The 16,942-nt window shown below is 52.5% G+C and overlaps 1 protein-coding gene across 4 annotated transcripts in view; it reads right to left on the bottom strand.

The window, feature by feature from the left end:
- The window catches only part of LOC122386840 (inactive tyrosine-protein kinase transmembrane receptor ROR1-like), a 115,865-nt gene that overhangs the window by 12,148 nt on the left and 86,775 nt on the right, over window positions 1–16,942 (bottom strand). The gene's annotated exons all lie outside the window — the stretch shown is intronic.

Below are 16,942 nucleotides of genomic sequence, written 5' to 3'. Positions count from 1 at the left end.
AGATTTCTAAGCGGCATAGCGTTTGGAAAGATGTAAGTTTACATGGCTTAACTGCTGTCCCAGAGCCATTCGATGGCTTCTTCAATAGCCGATCGCCTCTGCGGTCATTGCCTTCACGGGCATTGGGTACGATTGATGAGTTTTGGGCCGCCTGCGGACGGATGCGAGCATGTGCAGCTCGTATGTCATGTTGATCCCACCAAATTATCACCTAGTGTTTCAGTATGGTGTCTAACGATGATGTAGCGGCGGGGATAATGACTCCTTTCCGTTCACAGTGCCTGCAGGGCGGCTGGGTTCAGTCGACCAGTGCCCAGCTCACTGCACGACTGCATGGTGCACGAGCAGACCGGGCTGGCCCAGCCTGGCAGGCCGGTATACATGACATAACGATTAGGTTAGCTGGCCGGTCGGGCGCAGATGCTGCCTGTTGTTAACGAAATGGACATTGTTAGTACCACGGACCAGCTGAGTCGCCAGTACCAAGGACTGCCCGAGAAGCCAGGTTTCATGACTACAGGGTGTCCCATAAGTTCCTTCTCACCTAAATTTTTCTTTTAGAGGCTCTCTTATTTAAAGCCACGCTTAATTTATTTTGTAGCTGAGCTTTTGGGGTTGCCATGGCAACTGTGAATGTGCTCCACGGTAAATAATTCGTCTAGACAAAATATTTTTTGCCAGAGAGTTCACTTCCTTTGGAGACGGCTTACGCCGCAACATAGAGGTCTCTGATACGGGAACGTCTCGGTATTTAGACCGCACTGGGCCATTCACGACGGTTGAGGGTGATTGAGGCCATCCAGTATGTAGCCAATGTCTGTCGCTCACTGGACGCACAGTCAACAAGTGACGCCGATGATTTGTCGGGAGTCAATCGCTGCAAGTTTATGCTCTTTTTTTGTCAGCTTTCACGAGTGAGCCATGTGGCCAAAACTGTGTGGCGCCAAAATGGCCGTCAAAAAGGTCTTAGCGTTAGAAAGTTGGTAAACAGGCTTTTCAGGATGCATTACCAGCTGTCTAAGAGTATCATTTCGTGGTACCTAACTCAAGGTCACTTAAGCTCTACTTACTGGAGGGCTCAAAACAGTCAAGAACGTCTTAAAATGGCCAAACATGTGTTTCGTTATACCTGAGGCTAAAAAAACTGGAGGGCCGATAACATCAATGTGGTCATCTGGACTACCTAGTCCGTGCTCGAGATAAAACACCCGTCCAAACCCCAAAACGGTCCCATATGGGCGACGGAAAAGGCCTTTGTGTCATCCAGCTTTATTCCTATGCAAAAGGCCAGGGTCACGGTAATGTGGAGTAATATGCGTCCAGATACTGATCACGTTGAGATTGATGCTCCAGAAACAGTCTTGGGACGCAGAATGCTTCTCCAAGAAGATCTAGGAGGAGTTTCAGCTTTCTAGCTTAACTCGAACCGCAAGTATGACCACATTTTTTTTAGAAGAAAATGGCATCCGGGAGGTCGTAGGCCCATCTTCAAGCAAGACAGTGCATCAGTGCAGAGGTCAAGCAAAGCATATAAGCAGTGCCAGGAGACTGTGATAGGCGTGTGTGGCAAGATCACATCCCAAGCAACTCATCGGATCCAAATTTCATAAAAATGTGTTGGGAATATTGAAATCGAGGCTCGTCGAAGCGAAGCGGTGTTCCAGCATTGAGGAGCTCACGGCGCATGCCAAGTCAGTCTGGGCTAACTTCAAGCCTGCTATGCTGCCAAACATGCCGGTTGGCATGTCGCAGCATGTATTCACGTGTTTGCCTATGAAATGGGGAGCACATTGAGGGGTTATAAACATATCAAAACGCAATGTACTATGTTTTACATGCAAATAAAAGGTGAGAACGAACTTATGGGACACCCTGTATACCACGGCCCGGTCGAGAAACTCGCGAGTTAACGATAGACCAGCAACGGCGATGGCAAGTGCCGGTGGAATGGCCTAATCACTTGTTCAGTAATATGAGCCTACATCTATTGTTCTTTGTTTTAAACAATGTAAGTGTTATGACTGGACAGTGCATTCCATGTCTAGGTATCAAATTCTAAAAATCCAACATGCTTTATACATGGACAATGAACATTTCCTAAGCATGTCGCTTAGCACTAATGGCGATTAAAGCATCGCCTGAGTACGTGACAGGGATGGGTTCCCGAGGCTGCACCGGTGGGATATGTTCCTCTTTGAAGTGGCCGCCCATTTCAGGCCGGCAGTGCCTCAGGCGGGACGAAGGCGCTCATTGCTCACACCGTACTCGTCTGTTATGCACGCCCGCCTGCCAATCGGGCTGAGTAGTTACAGGGCGGCCCTCAGCAGTGGAGCGGTCACAGGTGTGGCCGGTGGGCTACTTCACAGTCCAATGTCCGCAGTCGAGTCTTGTGGCACTTTGTCCATAGTCCACCGTTCATGTCCGCAGCCTAACGGCATCATGTCCCGTCCACTGTCCAAAGCCTAAGGCCTGACGTGTCGTGTCCCCGGCCCCCGCCACGCCAACGTGTCATGTCCGCTCAATAGTCGCGCCCGGCTGGAATTAGCGAAAACTGCCGGCTGCACTAGGCCGTGTTCCCACTACGTCCGTTTTATATAGCACATCAACTGTCACAGACGGCGGGCCGGCCGCTCAAAACCACTCCTAAGTGGACGATAAAAAGCGCCCGCAGGGACGCGCCACTAAAGAGGTGTCGGAATGGCGCTCCGCCTAGGAAGTTCGCCAATGCAACCAGCTCGTAAATCGGTCGCGGCGCGGCGGCGCGGTCGGCGGCAGGGTATCAGGGACCTGTACCCGTCAGACGGAGCACGCACACGGCCGCCCGCCACGTCAATCAGCCCATATCGCCCCTGTGACGAGCTGTCACACAGGTCGCCGACTTCCGTCAGGCGACTGTAATCTGTCATTGATCGGCGAGCTGGTCGGAAGAACAGGGCAATGGTACTCGTATACCGACAGACCTCCGGATAACGGTCGCTGCAGGTCGCGACCGCGTTAAGCATACAGAATCACAGTGCAAGTATCGTATGACCATCACACCCACCCGCTGCATTGTAGATCACGCCACAAAGGACACCGCTGAACTTGACTTTTACTCACAGAGGGAGGCACAATGAAGGTGCAGATCGGCTGCGTGTATCGAAAAGGGGACAGAGAGGGAGCGGTGCGCGTTTCTCAAGGGAAAGAGAGAGAGAAAGAGAGAGAGAGAGAGAGAGAGAGAGAGAGAGAGAGAGAGAGAGAGAGAGAGAGAGAGAGAGAGAGAGAGAGAGAGAGAGAGAGACAGACGCGTGTATCGGGAACAGGAGGAGGGACAGAGTGCCGGCGCACCACTCCAGCCGCTGCAGGTTCGGCCGGCCGTAATTTATTACCGCCGCTCGATTGATTCTCGCCTCGGGCCGGAAGCAAACAGCATCCATCTCGTCTCGACTCGAGCAGCCGGTCGATCCCTGCGAGGAGAGGCGGTCCCAACTGACAGCGCACAGCTCGGGGCACCGACCCAGCACCCGGCCGGCTGACCTGCCGCCGGTGCCGAGTGGCGGCTCGACATGGACATTGAGAGGATTGGCAAGTGACCGCTGACCCTACGCCAGCGGCAGTGGCAGAGCAGCAGATGATCAACAGGAGGCGCTCGTGCATTTCGAATAAGGATATTTGATGAATAACGTGAATAATAAACATTGACTAGAAACTGGACATGGGGCAGCATTTATCCCGCTCCTGCTGCTGCTGCTACTGCAAGGACCATGGGCCTGACGTTTCCGCCCATAGATGGCAGCAGTGGTGAGCGCCTGAAGGTAGACTGTACCGGAGGGCCGCATGGCGCAAAGGCCGTCTATAGTGAAAGGGGAGCTGCCCAAGGGAAAGCAGCAATCAAGGAAAGCGTCTCCAAAGGACTGATGCCCTTGAATGATGATTCGGTCTTGGGGCTTGATCTACCGAGGACTGAGCCTACCAAAAGCGAAATAGTTATAGCTTCCAATGAGCTCACACAAATGAATAATAAATTCGTCTCATTCCAAACCATGACGACTCGACCAGCTCGATATTAGCCGTTTTCACGACGGCCATCTGGTACACATTTGTGCACATCTGGTGCAGATTAGGTGCAGATTTGGTTAAATTAGGTTCAGTGTGTCGCTTAGTAGCTATCAGCTAGGGTTGCACTGTTTGCTTATATGCCTGCTTTGTCATATTATCAGAGAGTATCAAAGATTATAACACTGAAATAAATTCATAAAATAAAGATATTTGCTGTTAAAGAGATTATGCGCAGATTTGTTCAAATTAGGTGCACTCGCCGGATAGCCCGTAGTGAAAACGGCTATTATGACAAGAGCGTGCCACTGAGAGACATCTATAATGTTGAAATACAGTTGAACGCAGCCCACGGTGTGGATGAGCAGTCCCATTTCTGATTCCACAGTGACAGCAATTCCCGGACAATTAATGGCGGCGTTGAACTAGCCTGATTAAGCGTCACTGATGGCGCCGGGAGACGAGTCCCTGAGGGAGGAGTCTGATTAATGGTGGGGCACAGGGCACGAGCGGCTGACGGGCGCAACACCACCGGAACAGCTGGTCGCGCCGGGATGCAGAAGCATCTCATTATCCCTACCAAAAGCGCCATACTTTCATATATAAAGCTAATGATATACTTTGCACAATGCAAACGCTGGCATCACTATCACACCAGACATGCAGTGCAGGGTGTGGAGAAGTGATGTAGAAAAAAATGATGTTGGCCTACACAGGCCTATCATTATTAAATAACCAAGTATTTAATTCGAAAATTATTTTGATCACAGTTTATCAAATTAATTTAACAAAAATATATTGTGTGCCAACAAGACCATCACCATATTCATTGCAGCGTTTCTTTGTTTTGCTTCTGCTTTCTCATTGCCCCTCGTGGCCCACAACTCCTTGAAGCTTTGTTTATTTAGGTGCGTGGATCTGTTTATTCCTTTTCATCGTCCCGTGTCTCCCTTTGTTTTGTCATTGCGCTGAAAGCGCGTGTGCGCCGCCAGTCCCCGGGGAAGCCCTGCAGAGCGCACAGCAGAGCCGGAGAGAGAGGTCGGGTACCTCAGCACTCAGACTCTGCAGAATCTCAGACGAGTCGGACAGACTCTTCCGATGTAGGCTAGCATATTAAGGCCAGCATGGGTTCTACAGACGGACTGGCGTTCAGAGTCTCTATGTGCATACAGACGAACCAGCGCAGGCTCTACAAACGGACAAGCCCGGTCACTTCAGACGGACCAGCACGGTCACTGCATAACAAAGCTAGCGCAGTCACATAGATAGTTTATTCGCCGAGTTTGGTGGTGTCTTACTACGACCGACCAGCCATAGAGACCGACATGCAAGCCTTCAGGCATACATCAACGATATTCACTCAAAAGACAGCCTTGCCGCGTTCTCCATATAGCACAGAACTCCAAACGGTACCCAGCCCAGTCAGACCAGGCTGCGCGCTACCCAGTCCAGCAGTGTCCGTTCGAGGCGCTAACCTCATCAATTAGCCAGATAAAAAGACGCCTGATTGAAATTAATTATCCGGTGGCCGACGCGGCCGGCCGGCCGGCGGCGGCCTGATGAAGTTATCGGAGGAGGCCAGGCAGCGCGCCAGAGCACAGAGGGAGGCAGAGCAGAGCGGGGAGTATCGCCGGAACCGGAAGTGCAACAGGCTGAACCGGAACCGGTGATCAGAATAATGGTGATGTCTGAGTGATCTGTAGCATAGTGGTAATTCACGTAACGAGAAAGGAGAGTTTCCAAGCGTAGTCGATGTTGTTAAATCACGACGGAATGTGGCCTTAGAGGCAGCACAGCGTCACTCCCAACCGCCCCACCGTGGTGCAGTATGCAGCGCTCACAGGCTATAGCACACTGTGCTACTGAGAGATACACTGTGCTGTCAGGGAGGCACACTGTGCTGTGGAAGAACATACGGTGCTGACGGACAAGCACACTGTGCTATAAGGAGACACCATATACCCAGCAGGAGGGCAGAGTAAGTCGCAGAGCGGTCTCCACCGCCGGCGCTGCCGCCGCCATTTTGCGGCACTGCTTCACATACCAGTGTCATGCCCGCCGTGATTTATGAGAAACACCAGCAACTAAATCATGGTATTCTAATAAAGCAATTAATATTCATAAGCCACCTGAAAAGAAGTCTTAACATGTAACTACTAGTCGACGTTCATGTAAAGATGAACATATTGGCCACTTATCCACCTTGTATTCCACCCTATATCACAATGAAAGGATATGCAGATAAGACATCAAGTTCAAAATACATCAAGACATCCAGTTCAAAATAAGATGGTTACCGAGCCTGGCAGATAACTAACAGTGCCACACCACAGCTACAAATACACTCCACTTTACTCGCTGACACTGCCCACAAACACTGCCATTGATCACAATCACAGAACAGCAAACACCACCTTCAAGCACAGAACTCACAGCTGGGCAATCCCCGGAGCCTGAAACACACTACGGTGGCTTTGAAGTTCACAGCATTAGCTGCCTCAGAACCCCGACATAAAATGCATAACAGATCTGAGGTTTTCAGCTCGACAAAGGGCTTTCCCGGCTCGCGTGGCACGGTTCCATTTCTGAATGCAAAGTCAAACTAAATCCATACCGCTGAGTACCAATCACATGCAGTTTTATGGTACTGTCAACGGTCTATAGTAGTTAAGCCAGGATTTTATATTGAAAACGATTTTCATGTAGTTTGCGTTTTACCTCAGTTAAAAACAAAATGCAGTCTGAGCAGCATTAACGTTGGCTGTCGTGCCAGCCCGCATGGTATAGTGCGCTCGCTTTTTCCCTGTCACGCGCCCCGGACGGTGACGGTGTCCCCGTCTCGGCGCACCCAGGGCACACGGCGACCGGCGCAGCGCGGCGGCGACACCGCATAGCCGCCATTCTGCGGAGCCGTTTTTACGGCCGCTGCTGTCACCATCCATCACCAGTTGACATGTCTGTCCCGAACCGACGCGATGCCTTTCTTGTGAAATAAGTATAATGCAGCTAATGCTTTTACTAAAAACATCGGCCAGTGGTGACTACTCAAACAAAGGAAATTGTGCTTGCCCGCAGACCAAAAAGGGCTGCGTCTACATACATGTGCCGCTCACGTGCTGTCCGGGTGGCCACTGGCGTCCACTCCGGGAGCAATGTGGTTTGAGCAGCAATGACAACTGATCGTCTCATACTGTCCATAAAGAAACAAGGAAAGTTCCACAGACAGACGCGCTGATGATCGCAAATTAGATAAATGAAAAATCAAGGGGTGAGAATGACGGTCAATTTATACGTACACGTTATAAGAGTTGGCATCACTTCAAACGTCTCGAATTCGAGCGTATTCTTATGATTGCTCTCATCTCCTTCCTCAGAAGACCGTGACTGCAGCCGCTCAGGAACCTTTTATTTGAAAAGCAGTCTCTGCATGTTCAACGTTAACTTACTTTCAATAAATATCAATGTAAGTAAACGCACGAATGCTCAAATGAGTGGAAAAGCAGTCCATGCAGGAGCTCACACTTCAGGAGCCAAGTAGTCGGTTGGAAAATCAGTCCGTTGCCGATACCTAAGCATAATTTGCATTTCTCTGTTCTCTTCTATCAGACCACAGAATACCTACCTGAAAACCAGTCAGTTTCATGGAAGCATTCTGCATAAATATCCCGGTAAATTGGCAGACCTGTCGGCGTCAGCGGCGCCCCACCAATCAGCGTTCAACAGACGGTCTTATTCCGGTGGCGTCTCGCCTTCGTGCCTCGCTGGGATCGGCTCTTTATCAGCAGCCGCGGCGGCACGTGTCTGTCCGTGGCAGGCGCACGTGATGATACGTGGCGCGGGCCGATTTGAATGGCGTCAGCTGGCAGCGATGGCGTGCCGTTTATCTCGGGCCGTTGGCGCAAATGACGCCTGCCAGAGGGGCTGTGAAGCGGGCGCGGAGATCTAGCGAGACACACAGTGCCGGTACTTGCTCTGGCTCGAGGCCACGATGCCGTTTTCCGGTGCCGCCACGGTAATGTCCTCACAATGCCCCAGCACTAACATGCCCCAGCGTCCCACAGTTCATGTCTGCTCCAGGACTCCGCCCGATCCAGCATGGACCATGCGTGTCTGGAGCGCAAACTGAACACCAATGACTAATGGACAATGGACATCCTTCGGCTCGGTTGTCAACACTAATTGGCAGACAACAGCCGTCGACCCTTTTGGTCCATCAGTGATCAACAGATCGCCGCAGTGCCTTCATGAACCTCCATCAGTGGACGTCAGCGCGCAGTTCAGCGGCGCATGGGGACGGGGGAGCTGGCTCACGCAATGGTCACCAAGCTCAGCCGTCAGCTCGGCCGTCACTGGGGTGATGATAGCGGCTGTCGGCTGCTGACAGGCAGCCTCTCCGCAAGGGTCACCACCGTCACAGCCGGGTGCCGACGCGTGTCATCCGTGACTGCCGACGCGTGTCAGTGCAGGTGACAGATGTCACCGGTCAGGTGACAGATGCCCTCGTCAGATCGGGCATACATCGCTGGCGTCACCAACCGGCCACCCACTCTTTGTATGCACAGTCGACAAAACTGAGAACCGCACGAGCCTGCTTATAGACCCGGTTATTCAGAGAACCCGAGTCAGACACGGAAGGCAGGCCGTAGACTAACACCCTCCCTTTTATCAGGCGGAGGAATGTCTGAGCGACAATGGCAGACGGACAGCGGGCGCTCAGACAGTTTACCCGGCACGCCCAGCACCTCCATATTCACACCCTCCGCCTGTCCGCCATCAGACGGCCCTAATGATAGCACAATCGAGAGCTAACCAACTTATGACAGGCGTGAAATCCAATAGCAGGGGAGCAGCCGGTGCGCCGAGGGGTTGCTAAAAGTTCGCTCCGTGCGCTGAGGGCCCGTGCCAGACCGGGGCATCTTCTACTCGTCAGGAGCGGCGGAGGGAAATTGGACTGACGGGGAGTTGCGGGGCGAGCGTCCCCGTCTCCTCCCTGGGAAGCCGAAAGCGGCGCTGTTTCGGAGACGTCGGTGCTTGTTACGGTGAGCGCGGCGACGCGACGGTCGGGCCAGAGGCAGCGGGCGGAAACGGGGCACCTTTTTACGGAGACAACGGCGGATGAGTTGGATGCAAGGTGCCGTTGTTTTCTTCTCTAACAAGAAGTGGATTCGGTAAGTCTGATTAGAAGCCGCTGTCTCATTCTCTGGCACAGGGACACGGGTGGGAAGGGGAAACAGGAGGTAATGATTATGATGAAACATTTCTATTTTATGTGGAGCCAAATGCGTACAAATATAGAATAGGAGACAGAAAACTAAAGCAGAAATCGGAACGTCCAGCACAAGCCAGACAACCGCCAACGCTGGACGACGCTCCAGCATTAAACGACACAATCATTCCACTGCGCACGTGCTGCATCACGAGCATCACAAGCGGAAATGCTTTGAAAGCAATGAAATAGCCAAGCCAGGAAGCTTAAATTCATCAGTACATGACTGAAATCACCAAAGCCAATTGGTGCTGGCCATAGGTTGGCTGTACCAATTGGCCGCCAAGGCCCTGGTGCTATCGGTAGATCGGCGAGCCGGCTATAAAATCTACGCCGGTAATGCGGCGGCGGTGGGCAGGACGTGACCACGGTGTGGGCGTTTTAGGGCGCACCGCGACAGAGCGCGGAACTCGACCAACGTCCACCCACCGTCTGCTCGAGGGCGCTCCAACCCACACCCGACCGGTGAAATATTGATGCCCTCACAGACTTCTCCTGAAAGCCTGGCCTGCCGATACTAGATCGACACGAACCTTTTGCTGCCACCGCAGGATTAGAGAGTTTTGTCGTTAAAGTCAACACGGCGGGGTTAAGTAAAAAGTTGTTCCGCCATCCACAAACAGCCCACTTTACGGATCGTACGTTACAGCACTACAGATCGCCGGACAGAGACCTCAGCAAGCAGGGTTGATGGACAGGGCGCCGGGAGACGCCCCACGGTAGGCACCGAGCTGATAAAACTTACAACCCAACCGTAAGCATGCCACCGAAACCCATCAGCCTAATCCGACATCAATGGGCGCCGACTTTCCTGAGTCATGTGATATGGGCCAGGCCTGTCGACAGGTAAAAATACTGTCGGATGGTTGACCCGCATTGCCATCAACCGGCCGACTGGTCGTGACTGCCGACATCAGGCAGCGGAGCAGCACTTGATACCCGCATCCACCTTCGACTATACCCGGCAGGTTAGGGACCACCACTACCTTGCTATCAGACGATGCCTGGGGACCAGCTCGTTCGGACAGCTCGACACGGATCGCTGGCTCGTGCTGACCGTATCAGCAATGCCGGCGCCGGAGCTAAGTGACAGGTAGTCACAAATACGACAATCTCTGCTGCAGTGACGCACTCAAAACTTTTTTACTACCTCCTGGAGAGTTCATTTTCATCAAACCCGCAAGATAATAGTATATTGAAAGGGTAACTCGCTGCTACCATTATGTGCATAGTAACGGTACGTGGTTAATATGAACTTATTCGCCAGCGAAGAGTATTATTACCATGTAAATATCAATATTACTCTCGCGATCCAGAACATCATGAAAACTCTTTCCTCCTGGGTATCGTGACTCGGGTACAGATAGTCGTTTCATGCGTGGATTTGTTTACCCTCGTGAAGATGATATTTGAAATGGAAACAATCAGCCAATCAGAAACGAGATCGGCCGTTTGCGGTTTGAAGGCCGCGCGCATCTGTCAGTTTTCGGCCGTTGGTCTCCGAGAGCGGATGTGAGCAGTGTCGGTGCCGCGCGGCGTGGCCGTTGGTGATTGTGCTTGTGTGTTGTTCATCGCCTATAGAGCCTCTGTGGACATTTTATTGTAAGTACCGATGTGCTAGAGCATTGCGTGCCGTTGAGTGGTGCTAATTTGACCTGGTTAACAGGACCCCGTGCACGGCCACGTGGCCTAGTGTTGTGAGTACGTACATTAATTTTGTTGTGATGCTACAAGTTTATGCATTTTGTTGGTGACTTTGAAAAAGCCTTGCACTGTAGTGATCCAGTCTCATTATCTCACGCAGACGGGCGACCACCCAGGAACGCCGTCGCTCACTTCAAATATTGTGCGCTCTGCCTAATCCAATATGAGGGCGCTGAATGTCTTGTATTCATATTCAAATTGCATTCAAGTTGTATCGTGGTGTTTATTTACCGCTTGTGCATTGCTGAACGCTTTGTATAAATTTGTATGAATAAGTGAAGAGTCTCACAATGTTCATGGTTGGTGTGCCCCTCGTATTGTTTGTACGGAAGCCAAATATACCTACATTGTTGCTCTTGAAGCATTTTTTTTTTAGTTGGTGAGCTCCGGTTAACAGAAGCTTCGTGAAGCTTCTGAAGGAAGCGTCTGTGGGTCTGTTACCATCCTCTGGGGGGTTTACACTAAAGGAAAGAGTAAGCATTACCATGAGACAAAGGGTAGGCCATAAGAATATACTCTCTGTAGGAGGGTAAAGCACAGAGTAGATGATGCGTTACTCCCTAAAAAAGGGTTCCGTTAAAGATTTACCCTTTCAAAGAGTGTAACCCAAAAAATGTTACACTCTAGACAAGAGTAAATCAAAAGAGTTTACCATTCAGAAGATGGTAAAAACCGTCTGTGTGTCATGTTACCCCTCCCTGGCGAGTTTACTCTTCATGAAAGAGTAAAATTTACCATCTGGAAGGTGGTAAAAAACGTCTGTGTGTCAAGCTACCATGCTATGGCGGGTTTACCCTTCAGGAAATGGTAAAAAAGTTTTCAGTGCGGGCCACCAGCTCGGTACCGAGCGGCGAGAGGTGGACGGTCGGAGAGGGCTCGGAGACGACTCAGCGGCCAGTAACAGTCAACAGCGCCCACCAGTTTACGTAAAACAATGGGCGTCACACAATTATGGGATATGTAACACATCAGAAGGACATTATGCGTGATTACACCGATAGTATAGCTACTGCTGTCAGCACATACATTCACAAATCAAGTTTTCAATCTTGAAAATCTCTTCTTGCTATTATGAAGAACTGATTCTTGCAAGAACTGATAAAAGCGTGTTGACAATAATCAACAATTTGTTTACACCAAACATGTGTAAATGAGCATGCGAATGGCGTAGTATTACCGAAAAACATTAATCGGCAGTTCATAGTTCCGTCCGGTGTCACCCTTTTCCTGGTGAGACAGCTCGACTCTACAGCGTTTCATGCTTGGCCGATGGCTATTGGCTATGCTCCATTGGCGGAAGCCTGTCGGACATGTGTAATGGGACTTCGCTATAGCTACTGCTGCTGACCAGTGACCAGTGAGCACTGCTAGTGGTTTGTACCACAGGGGACCACTCAGCCGACAGAGGGTCACGTGGTGCACGGTGCACCATCAGCAGTTCAGGAACTCTATTCGCAGCAGTGGCAGGCGCTCATAGCTGTGAAACTATCGACAGAACATAGTGTCGGACTGAGCCGACTCGAGTGTCGCTTCCGGGTAACTTCCGACAACCGTCACACGGCACTGCGGCAGGGCAATCGAGGCATGCTTGGCCACAGTGGCCACTGGCCAGTGGTCACTTTTTAACGACTTGCCAAGGAAATTACAAGATAATGTCTAGATTCAACTCTCCAGCGGACAGCTCTAAAGGCTGTGACAGCACGCAAAAATATTTCAATACGTGTTTTGATTTACCTTGACAGCTGTTTGATTGTATCGGGAGGCTGTGCTGCGTGCGATTTTCCCACGAACAGATGGCAGAGCTCCCAGTGCATCGCTGCGCTCTGTGAGGTGCCTCTGACAGACAGCAGCTGATTTCTCAGACGATTAGGCGGCTGTCAGGGAAACATAGGCTCTTTTAAACGTGCTGTACTGTTTTGAGTTTTCAAACACGCCCAGCGGCCTGTCTTACAGCGCAGTGTCTTCCAGCCGCATCTGGATCGGCTGGCTCCCGTCCCTGCCGACAGCCCCTCTCCAATTATGAACCTCTTTCGGAGCCACATCAATATTGCGTTATACTTGGCCAAAACTTGGAAATTTCCAAATGGAACGCACATTAACACTGAGCACCCACCGGCCGCATTTTGGGCACATTAAGCCCATAAATATGCAATGAAGACCGACAGCGGCACTTAGGGAGCGGTGTGCTGGCCATAACCCACTGCCATTCCGCGCGAGCTACTCAAAAGGCATGAACACCACTGTGTGGGCTGGCGCGCGGCTGAATTCAGCCAAGGCAATTAGAAAATGTTTTCCACAAAGCCGCCAGCGCTATGATACCTTATATAATTAAACTGGCGTGAAGTGCAGACCCGATTCTGTCCTTTCCCGGAACAGGAATGAGTAACGACGAAGCGTGGCGTCACGTCAGTGAACCAAGAGTCGCGCGCGGGTGCTGGCAGTGATGACTGCACCAGCCTGCCGCCAGTGGTGACTGCACCAGCCTGCCGTCAGTGGTGACTGCACCAGCCTGCCGTCAGTGGTGACTGCACCACCTCCGACTGACAGACCGGCTGAGCTGCGGCAGTCGGCCTCCCACGCTGTCAGCCGAGCGGAGAGGCTGTCAGTTCACGGCGCTCTGACGTGCTGGACAGCTGACGTCAATCCAGCAGCTACCTGGGGCCCGCTAATCAGCCATCGCCATCGCTCCGGCTCCGCTCCGGCGGGCCCGGAGCACACAACTATCACAGCACAGCCATCTGAGCAGAGGATGCTCCACAGCCCGCAGACTCCGCAAACACGCGGCCATCAGATCCGTCGAGCAAATGCGGATCAGATTTCCGCTATGGACTTGGAGCGTACGTGGACTCACGGAATGCACACAACTCCTTCGCTGTTCTCTGCAATCACGTCAAGAAAAATAGTCATCGGATCCACCACATTGGGCCACTATCAGGGCTGTGACGAACGGCTTACATTGTAGCGTCCAATTCGTCTGACAATTATTCCAATCAATTATCAAGGATTTGTCAATGTCTGATGTGCTGCTCAGCCCCTAGTGATGACTAGCGTGAATACTGCTGAGCTATTGTCCAATCCATCATATTTGCAAGTATCTCCACCGCAAGCCGTCCTCAAATACCGTTGACGTAGACATTGTTAATCCAATCAGCGTTGTGGTTACTGCCGTCGTGAGGGTGGACGGCGGGCGGCCGTCCGGCCTGCTGGCAGCCCCGACCGCTCAGAACAGGGGAATGGTCGGAGGGTTTCGGCCCATCTGCCATCGGAATACCGGGAAGTCAATGGCACACATTCGGATAATATCAGGAAACTGACAACGTTTCCGAAATGTTTATCACACATTGCCATAACAGTGTCAGCTTCCTAATGCATAAGACAGCAGCCGAGCAGCCTGTTCCGGAGCCGGGTCACTGCACTGCAGGGTCACCGGCTGCACGTGCCGGCAGTGAGCGGCCAGCGGCGTCACGGTGCGTGGCCATTCGCCCGCTGATGGCCGCGCAGTGGGTCGGCCGCTGCGCCGGTCGGCACTGCACTCGGCGCCGTGCACCACTGCGTCAAGTGCACTGTGCAGTGGACACTGCAGGCACAGCATCGTGCGAACAGCGCCCCTGCACGATGGCGGTCAACCACACGCTAGCAGCCTTCAGCCCGCTCCAACGCTGGCGAACCACGACATAATGGATTGAGTTCACACCTATTGTACGACTCGTGTGCGGATTGTGGATTTAGCGGCTGGCCGGCGGTCGTCGGCAGTTAATAATCCCCGCCCCTCGCAGTGGAGTGATCACATTGCTGCCAAACAGGAATGTTAAACGCCCACGTTTAACGAGCTCGTCAAGGTGGCGTCGCCGGCCCGGTGACTCGCCCCTCCCTCCCCGGTCCCCCGCTAATACCGCCCGCACCGCGGCCTCGCGTGTTACGGCTCAGCACCGGCTCCGAATTGGTCCCCGTGTACCTTTTTATATTGCACGAAGGTAAAATGTCGCTCGTGTATGTCCAAAGCGGGCGTGGCGGGTGCTCTGGTACGCCGTAACCCGTGCACACAGTGGACAGGCCACTGTCGGGAACCCGTCCGACAGGCATGTGTCCGTTAGGTAATGACTTTGGAACGCCACCTATCCATCAGACAGGAGTCCAGTGACCAGCTATACAAATACAGGTAACAGGTATTTGCGTATTTGAGTCGACCAAACAAGCATGAGGACGACTTGTCGTTATCCATGAACACATAAATGTTCTGTAACAAAGACGACATAATTTCGCAATGTGCGAATGACTGCAGGGATCTGGTGACGCAGTCCGCCGCGAAAGACTGCCATGCCACAGTCGTGGGATCAAACTGTGGCACCATGTGAGAGTGCAGTGGGCCTGTGAAATCTGACCTGACTCGCAGTAATATCATAGTGCAAAGTACCTAGTTAGACCCTGAATATCTCAATGACCAGCGCCATGGACTCAGCCGAGTCAGGTCTGAGGGTCCCTCCAGTCTCAAATGACCAACCATGGACATCGGAGAAGCCCTGACGTCAGGGGTGTCATCTCGCACGGCTCAGCAGCCCCGCGCCGGTACACGGACAGCCCACTGCACCTATACACGGTCGGTGCTGCGCGCCGCTCTGACAATTGATACTGATCAGCAGGCGAGCCACGCGCGCCGCTGCTGACACCACCGACACTGCTCGCACCTGATCCGGGCTTCATGAGAGGTGAGACGTGACCATGATACAGGCGTCAGGGACCGGGCGTGGTCATGATCCTGGCATTAGAAGGGCTATAGAGGTGATCCTGCCTTCTGACCATGACCATGACCTCAGGCTGGCTGTGACTGTGACACGCTGGTTTCTGTCCTTGAGCTTAGCCTCAGTTTGGATGTGGACATGTGTTGCAGGCCTTACTATGACTATGACCCCAATACTGACCTCAAAGATCGAATGTGATGGGCGTCAGAGGCGTTTGCTGTGGCCGTGGTGCGGACCTCAGGTTGACTCCTGAGCGTGATACGCCTCAGATGCTGGCTGTGGTCAAAGTGAGAGCCTGAGACTGGCCGTGATGCTGGCCTCAGAGACTGGCCGTGGCCGTGATACAGGCCTCAGAGACTGGCCGTTACCGTGATGCGGGCCTCAGAGACTGGCCGTGACCGTGATGCTGGCCTCAGAGACTGGCCGTGGCCGTGATACAGGCCTCAGGGGCTGGCTATAAGGGCCATGATACGGACCTCAGAAGCTGGCCGTGGCCGTGATGCGGGCCTCAGAGGTAGGCCGTGACCGTGATGCGGGCCTCAGAGGCCGACTGTATGCTGCGATCACTATCGCCTCTGCTGGCAGCGAGCTGGCTCGCATGCCAACAGTGGCCCGGACCAGCCGACCTGGTTCGGGCCGGCGGCGGTCTGCTGATGGTGCTAGATAGCCCGTCCAACAGAGGGATGTCCCATCGGGCGTCCATGGGCGTCCAGGGGCGTCCAACGGGGCGTCCAGGGGCGTCTTGTGGCACAGTCGCGACCACCTCCAGCGCCGAGTCAGTGAGCCAGAGCTCCGCGACGGACGTCCTCAGACACACACATGGTTCAGTGGCCCGATCAACGACTGGCTCCGCTCCGCTAGTCATTAATTAGGATACTGGGCCAGCCCTGAAAGCCAGCGGGGAGCCTGTCAGAGGCTTCAACAACAGACCCAGCCGGCTCGAAGACTTCACCACCGTGATGGATGAAATGGGAGAGCGTCTCAATCGGAGCAGATATGCATAAATCTACAGCGCTGTAAATGACGCCGATATGGAAACGTTCTTCTTAGAGGCCTCGGTCTGACTAATGAGGTTGAACATTTTTCATGGTAGGCAAAACGGAAAACAAATTAGTTTATGTCAGGAAGCGTCCGTAGTGAGTGAGAAAGAGAGTGATGAATTATTACTTCCTCGTTCCAAATAAGAGCGTTTAATTAT

This window comes from Amphibalanus amphitrite, unplaced genomic scaffold (assembly GCF_019059575.1).
Source record: "Amphibalanus amphitrite isolate SeventyFive unplaced genomic scaffold, NRLGWU_Aamphi_draft 000264F_arrow, whole genome shotgun sequence".
NCBI classification, from domain to species: Eukaryota; Metazoa; Arthropoda; class Thecostraca; order Balanomorpha; family Balanidae; genus Amphibalanus; species Amphibalanus amphitrite.
Note: the sequence above shows the minus strand (reverse complement) of the source record. Positions and strands in the feature narration are given on the sequence as shown.